This window comes from Hordeum vulgare, chromosome 2H (assembly GCF_904849725.1).
Source record: "Hordeum vulgare subsp. vulgare chromosome 2H, MorexV3_pseudomolecules_assembly, whole genome shotgun sequence".
Lineage (NCBI taxonomy): Eukaryota > Viridiplantae > Streptophyta > Magnoliopsida > Poales > Poaceae > Hordeum > Hordeum vulgare.
The window spans coordinates 43,836,833-43,845,883 of record NC_058519.1 but is presented as its reverse complement, the minus strand read 5'-3'; positions in this window follow the sequence as shown (position 1 = coordinate 43,845,883).

Sequence of the window (9,051 nt, the reverse complement as noted above, 5' to 3'; positions counted from 1 at the left end):
GTTACTGAGACAACATTGGATTGATGTAGTAGACAGTTGTTCTTTGATCATCCTAACTTGGCTCCAATAATCACATGGTCTCAACATCTTCCTTATAGGTGAGCCGAGCATCCAATGCATCTCCAGTTGTTCCTGGAACAACAAAAACAAACAAAATGGTGCCCAAACTCATTGGGACCAAAGAGTTAGAAAACCAGCAATACATAGGACAAACTCCAAACACATATGTGCATATAGATATGAATTTGAATTTCATGCACACCTTAGCCAATTTATGATAGGGTGGAGTTTCCCTTATATATTGGGTCAAAGGAGGAAAGCAAGCAAAAGAAGTTGTATATAGTATCTAGATACACATGCTCAAGACTCTCAAGAATCAACTCAACACAAAGTTGATAAGTCATCAAAAGACAAGGTATCAAGTGATAATAAGATCCTAAAACAAAAGAACTATCACTTGAAAGATATCAATTAAAAGATACATCAAGGAATGAGATATCTATTGACACATGCCAAATAGAAGGCAACAAGAAACCAATTGAAGGAAAACAAACACGAGGTATCTAGTTTCTAAGAGAGAGCTAGGTTCCAACAAACAAAGCCCTCTACAAATTTTCATGATGGCACAAAGCATCATAAAGAGCAAGACTTGCCTCCCATCAACACACACTTGATGGGGATCAAATGATTTTATGATGGGTGAATAACGAGAGTGTTTTTAAAGAGAATAGGATAGCTCCCCCAAGGGACGTGCATTATATAGAATTTGCATTTGAATACAAAACGCACACGATGGGATCATCACTTTCTCTATATCTATAACCACACTAGACATGTTAAAAATAGATTCATAAGAGGCAAGAAAGACAAACGAAACACAAAATCCAATGTAAAGATGATTATCTATTCCAATCACATGATGGGAATACCAATTGTCAAGGACAAGAAGTATTTTTGAAATGATACTCATTGGTAGATCACAAATATATCCAAGATCATCTTTACCCATAAAACGCAAGCAAATGACACTTGTAGAGCTAACATGCCACCTAGGAACAAGACAATTTACAATATCAACGCTAAGTGGCAATACGTCAAATGTACACATTTTCTAGGTTTGTAATATGCACATAGCATATTACTCCCCCATAATGTGATAAACCAATAACATTAACAAGTGGCAAATTAAAACCAACAAGAGATACTTAATGGACCATATAGAATTTGAATTTCTCATGAGTAAGACATACCACATAGACACTAGATAATCTTGAAGCATCAAAACTAAGTGGTATTCCCCATGTATACACATTTATAGGATTGTGAGGTGTGCAAAGCACATCACTCCCCCACAATGGGATAATCCATTAATCTCTCACAAGAGCCAACAAAAATACAGACAAGATGCAAATAGGCTCAATACAAGACTCACATGTACATGATGTGCAAACCAACATACACATACTTGATTACTCAAGATAAGCAAGTTGGAAGCACAACATATACAAACGCATACAAGGTAAAAAACCACAACATGCAAAGGGGCAAGCACCTAACAATGTAAACGGTTTAATTATAAGTTACCGTAAGGAGGTACATTGGATATAAGATAGAAACTCGATAATCCAAATGACTTGGCTTGAGATAATATGAATGATGAAGACCCCTTAATTCTTCATTATGTATCCAAGTCTCTAATGTCCTCCATAGTCACCTATTGATCAAGTTTGAGTTTGTTGGTCCCCAACTACGTTGGGTCCTAAGAGGTTAATCACAATAGGCTTGGCAACCCAAATGGTTCTTTTCTTGACACCATTTTGAGTACCAACAAACTTGGCAAACACATTGCCACCCCTATCCTTCCAAAGGGAATAGATATCATCAATAGTGATTGGGTTGGATAAGTTACCTCTTGTGCAAGACGAAGCGACGTGACCCTTCTCACGACATAAGTAGCAACATATACCCTTTGCTTTCTTCCCAGTTGATTTCTCACCTCGGGGAGTGTTGGCTTGGGTATTATTGGGAAGAGGCCTTCCTTCAGCTTGTAGTTGAATATGTGATTGAGTTTGTGGCCGCTTCCCTTGTTGCTTGTGACTTTGAGACTTTGTCTTCAGAGGGCAAGATCTAACATGGTGCCCTTTAACTTTGCACTTGAAGCAAATGATTTTGGCCGAATTCTTGACTTGTTCTAGGCCCCTCTTGTTCTTGTTTGAGTTTACTCCAAACTCATTTTTGTCATTCGGAGATGTTTGCTCACACAGGACGTTGTTGAGTGAGGGCATCCCTTCATGACACTGTTCCAAGTCTTTCTTCAAAGAAGTGACTTGGGCCTTGAGCTCTTTGATTTCCTCTGCACGGTTAGTATCAATGCAAGTACTAGAGAAAGTGTAAGCTTCAATGTTAGAGCAACAAGGCAAGGAAAGTAATTCATCACACGAGGTAGCAACATTATGAGTAGACGAATTACGAGGACTAGCACATGGAAATATAGTATTTTGACTAGAAGTAGTGCCATTGTCCACATGAGGCTCGCTTGATGTTACCTTGGTGATGATAGCCTCATGAGCTAACTTTTGCACATTATGGGATGTTAGAAGATCGGCATGAGAGCTTGTGAGCATTACATGGTTTTCTTCCAACTTCCCATAATTGCTAGTTAGTAAATCAAGTTGAGCACGTAGCTCAACATTCTCCTTCAATGTTGATACTTCAAAAGAGATAGAGTTAGATGTACAAGTATCATCAACAATATGAGAGGAGTAAGTAGCAAATAGAGACTTCTCATGAGTAGATTGAAGCTCCTCATAGATCTTAGAGGTTTTGATGAGCTCTCCCTTGACATTATTGCATTCAAGGAGAAGGACCTCAAAATACTTTTTAAGTTTATCATGAGCAACTTCAATCTCTCCTTTTGAAGATCTTAAGTCTCTACATGCTTGATGACTCTTCTCAAGTTCATGTTCAAGTTGTTCACTTTTAGCTTGTTCATGATTAAGTGAATCATTACAATTTTCAAAGTAAGCAAGAACATCTTGGAATCTTTGAAGAGCATTATTTTTAGCTTTATGAAGAATTTTACTGATCACATAGATATTTTCAGTCAAGTCATCATCATCATCCTCATCGCAAATATCATCGTTATTGCACAGGGAAGATGATACCTCATTATTACCTCTTGCCATGAGGCACATGTGAACTGGAGGAGTTGATGATGATTCTTTTGGTGAATCAGATTCTTCGTTAGTCAAAAGTACTTCATATTTCTTGATATCCCCTAAATGATTAGTCATAGAGCAACTAGGGAGAAACAAGATATTTTGATCAAGAGGACACGAGGAAGCAGCCATATCACCACAGACATTTGTCAAGGAATCTTTAGGTGAAATGCATGACCTATTAGCACAATAATTTACACTATGTGTGGTGCTAGATATGCTCGTGTCCATAGAGGCTATGACATTTTCATCAACATATATTTCTTCACTCACCATGTCATTACCTTGTGAGATTGAAGATGCTGAGGTGTGCAAGCAATCGGATATGGAAGCAGTGGTGGACTCTTTAAGATCGAAAAGAGTGAAGAGATCATGCACCAACTCCTTCATCATAATACCGTCTTCATCAAGATTGGACCCACCATATATATCTTCAAGTTTAGTCCAAACTTCATGAGCTGACTTGCAAGTCGAGATAGACTTAAACACTTCAGGACTTATGGTTCGATGAATGTCAAGAAAAGCCTCACAATCAAGATACATCTCATTAGTAGATGAAGATGCATCATCCTTTTTGTCGGCAATCCCTACAAGAACAATTCGTAAAGTATTTGGGCCCATGGCCCGAAAGTGATGAAGCATACGAATTCTTCATAGGGTATAATTTGTGCCCTCAAAGTCAAAGATGCCATTGTGCACTAATCCAATAGTCGACATCGATACTCTCTAGGTCGTGAAACCTAATTAAAGAGAGACCTAGCTCTGATACCAATTGAAAAGACCTCGATGACGCCTAGAGGGGGGGTGAATAGGCTATTTAAAAACTTCTTCGGATTTGGCTTGAACCTAATGCGGAAATAAACTAAGAGGGTACTTGTCAAGCACAAATCCTAAATGCACTAGGCACTACAACGTGTATCAACAACACGATCTACCAAGATGGACACAATGCAGTTACTAACAAGCACAAGTAAGTTACACAAACTTACTTGAGCTATATCACACGACAAGTAGGTAAACAACACAAGATACTAGATCACACTATATCACACGATATATCAAGGGCTACAAGAATGTACGTGTGGATATAGAGGGTATGCTTGAATGATTAATCTTGTACAAGAAATAGCCAACACAATATAATGAGCACAACCAATATGCAATGTATGTATGCTCAAATAACACAAGTAAACCACAAGTAAGGAGTTAGGGTTAAGGATAACCAAGGTCACTGAGACGAAGATGTATCCCGATGTTCACTTCCTTGGAGGGAAGCTAGTCACCGTTAGAGAGCTGGATGTTACCACGAAGGCACACCAACGCCACGAAGGCTTACCCTATTCTCCCTTTGAGATAACACCACGAAGGCGTTTCTCAACCACTAGTGGTAAGCCTTTGAGGTGGCTTCCAAACCCTCACAAACTTTTCCGGGGGAAATCACACAGATTGATTCCTCTCCGAAGAACTCCTACCGCCTAGGAGTCTCCAACCTCCAAGAGTAACAAGATCACGGGGAATGCTCAAAACTTGCTCAAATCACAAATAGCTTGGGTTGAGAGAAGGAGAGGGAGACGATCTATCTTTTGATTGGAACAACTCTCAAAGGGGCTCACAAATGCTCTTGGGATCTAAGATTTGGAGTGATCAAATGTGTGTGAGGTGGAAATGTGTTCTTATGAGGATAAGGCTGTGTTGGGCAACCCTCTCACGAAGTGGGAGGGGAGTATTTATAGTGGGGAGAGAAAAACAGCCGTTGGAGGTACTTTAAGTCACACAGGGTCCGGACGTCCGACAGTTGCCAGAAGTCCGGGCGTCCGCGAGGGGTCGGACGTCCGACAGGGGTCGGTCGTCCGAGGCCTGTAGATATCACTGAAAATACTGCGGACACTTTAAGTTACACAGGATCCGGACGTCCGACGGTTGTCGGAAGTCCGGGCGTCCGCGAGGGGTCGGACGTCCGATAGGGGTCAGTCGTCCGAGGCCTGTAGATACGACTGAAACTATTTTGAATTAAACAGTGACCGGACGTCCGGAGAGGACCGGAAGTCCGAGTTATACAACTCAAATTCTACTGGTGGTAGGTTCCGGATTTCCGACGGGGGTCGGACGTCCGGCCCTCGGACGTCCGGAGGGAGCCGGAAATCCGAGTTATAGAGCTCATGTTCTTCTGGTGCAGGGCTCCGGATTTCCGAGACAGTCGGTCGTCCGGCCCTTGGACGTCCGGAGGAAGCCGGATGTCCGAGGCACTGGTTCTGTTTTCAGATAACAGCAAAGCAGTGGAGATGTGGTCTGAGCAGAAAGTGAAGTTGTAGTTTGAGCAAGTTCATCGCAAAACCTGTGATCCCCTCTTAATAGTGTGGGATCCCTAAGGACTCAAGAATCATAAAAGAGTACCGATGATCCATACTTGAGTGTATACTTTTATTCGCTGATCATCACTCCGCACCACTAACGTCAAAGGAACTGATACCTTTGAGTTAGCCCTTTCACCTGAGCTTGATGTTGTTGTTCCTTCTTGGCTCAAGTTGAAAGCAAGACATGATGAAGTCTTCAAGTAGCTTTACCATACACAATGTGGAAAGCCTAGCTTATGTATTTATCTTCATTTGTCCACCATGTGAACATCCACAAGAATCAAGCATGTAGTGCTCAAGAATGCTTATCTTGATCTTGTCCTGTCCACCATGTGAACATCCACAAGAATCAAGCATGTAGTGCTCAGGAATGTTTATCTTGATCTTGTCCTTGTTAGCACATGAGATTGTCCTTATCAACACATGATCATTGACGATAGTTTCAATGATATATTCGTGTTGATCCACTTGAACTTGCACACCACAATCTTGATGACGATCACCACTTGACGTCATCCTTCATGGGTTGTATGAGATCTTCCTTTTGATGCAAGCCCAATGGAAACACACCTAACCCCCACATAGGAGTCTCACAAAGACCATGGGTTAATACACAAACACGTAATGGACAATGCTTACCATACCATGGGATCACTTGATCCCTCTCGGTATATCTTATACGCTTTGTGTGTTGATCATCTTGATTTACTCTTTGTCTGAGATCTTGATCAACCTAGTGTTTCTATGACCATTCTTTGGATAATACCTTGAATAACATCTTGGTCAACATATAAACTCCTTGAACCCAACAGATGGACTTCAAGAAGTGCCTATGGACAAATCCTATAAATATAACTTAAGGCAACCATTAGTCCATAGGAATTGTCATCAATTACCAAAACCACATATGGAGATATATGCTCTAACAATCTCCCCCATTTTGGTAATTGAAGACAATCACTTCAAGAGAGTTTATATAAGGAAATAAGCATAACCAAGCGCACACATACAAGGTAATAATGCATGTGAGCAAGATGTAAATGCTTACGCAATAAAAGAAAAACCCTTTAAACATATCCAAAGTAAACTCTCTAAACTTCTCCCCCATTGGCATCGATTGCCAAAATGGACGAAAAGTTTATTGCTTATAGTAGGTGGTCCTCCAAAAAGTGTGCACTTCTCAGCAAATGAGTGCAGAAAAATACACAAATACAATGATAAGTAGTTGGAGGAAAACAAACTATATTGAGGACCCAAAAATTGCAAATAAAAGAATCGTATGCCACAAAGACATACAAAGATAGAGGCAAGCAGTCAAAAGATTCCAGATGGAACAAACAATCATATGGTCCTTCGAACCACATGAATAAAAGATATTATGATAAAGGCAACATAGTGCTTTATCAAAAACTAGAGAAGCTCCCCATGATTTGTGCACTAATATGAGATTTTTGTATTTGACACAGGTGCACAAAATAGGATCGTTGCTCCCCCAGAATTTATAAAACACACAACGACTGCAAGATGATAGATGAGACACTAAGCATATCAATTGCACAAAACAAATGGTTGAGCAACATGTAATAGAAGCAACTTAAGAATAGGCTCAAACAAAGTAATGTGTATGAGTCATGGCAAAGCACCTGAGAAGACTAAGATAAGCATGAGCATTACTCATCAACATAGTCTTGATGAAATGAGATACAAAGTGCAAGACATATCATTCCCACACACACATACTAGAAAATGGGTTCACAAGCTTACTAATAAACAAAATAAGAACCAACGCTTGTGACAACCCATTGTGAAGATAGGAAGTAAGAACCTTGTCAAGAGGAGGGATACTAATTGAAAATGGCAAAACCCTCATCAAGACAAGCATGAGGAAAAATAATCTTCACGGCCAAAGAGTGCATCAAGATGTAGGAAAATAAGATACGCACTCAAAACAAATCCTTTCACGTTGCCACCAAAAACCGAAAAAGGAAATGCAGCGATGGACGTGAAAGAAAAGAGGATATCAGTTAGAGATGTAACTTCTCTCATGTGTGAAAGATTCTAAGTAGAAGACAATCATGATGATATATATATATATATATATCCACAAAGAAGGATGTACACACGAAATGGTTACAAGAAGGAAGAAAACTAGATATCCAAAAGGGAAGTCATAAATATATCAATGAGATCTTTTGCTTGGAAGCATAGCACATGGCCTAATATTTTCTTATTGTACAATATGAACTTCCAACATACGAACATCAAAGACATCCCAACTAGTAGTAAGACATCATCGTTCGGATGCTTTGAGAAAGCAAACAAGTACTACAAGAACGAATCAAGAGATTCATGCCATGATGCAACCTGGAAAAGAAAAGACAGGTTGGGTCCTTTGCAAGAAAAGAATGCATGAAGTGGATACTTGTTACTGAGACAACATTGGATTGATGTAGTAGACAGTTGTTCTTTGATCATCCTAACTTGGCTCCAATAATCACATGGTCTCAACATCTTCCTTATAGGTGAGCCGAGCATCCAATGCATCTCCAGTTGTTCCTGGAACAACAAAAACAAACAAAATGGTGCCCAAACTCATTGGGACCAAAGAGTTAGAAAACCAGCAATACATAGGACAAACTCCAAACACATATGTGCATATAGATATGAATTTGAATTTCATGCACACCTTAGCCAATTTATGATAGGGTGGAGTTTCCCTTATATATTGGGTCAAAGGAGGAAAGCAAGCAAAAGAAGTTGTATATAGTATCTAGATACACATGCTCAAGACTCTCAAGAATCAACTCAACACAAAGTTGATAAGTCATCAAAAGACAAGGTATCAAGTGATAATAAGATCCTAAAACAAAAGAACTATCACTTGAAAGATATCAATTAAAAGATACATCAAGGAATGAGATATCTATTGACACATGCCAAATAGAAGGCAACAAGAAACCAATTGAAGGAAAACAAACACGAGGTATCTAGTTTCTAAGAGAGAGCTAGGTTCCAACAAACAAAGCCCTCTACAAATTTTCATGATGGCACAAAGCATCATAAAGAGCAAGACTTGCCTCCCATCAACACACACTTGATGGGGATCAAATGATTTTATGATGGGTGAATAACGAGAGTGTTTTTAAAGAGAATAGGATAGCTCCCCCAAGGGACGTGCATTATATAGAATTTGCATTTGAATACAAAACGCACACGATGGGATCATCACTTTCTCTATATCTATAACCACACTAGACATGTTAAAAATAGATTCATAAGAGGCAAGAAAGACAAACGAAACACAAAATCCAATGTAAAGATGATTATCTATTCCAATCACATGATGGGAATACCAATTGTCAAGGACAAGAAGTATTTTTGAAATGATACTCATTGGTAGATCACAAATATATCCAAGATCATCTTTACCCATAAAACGCAAGCAAATGACACTTGTAGAGCTAACATGCCACCTAGGA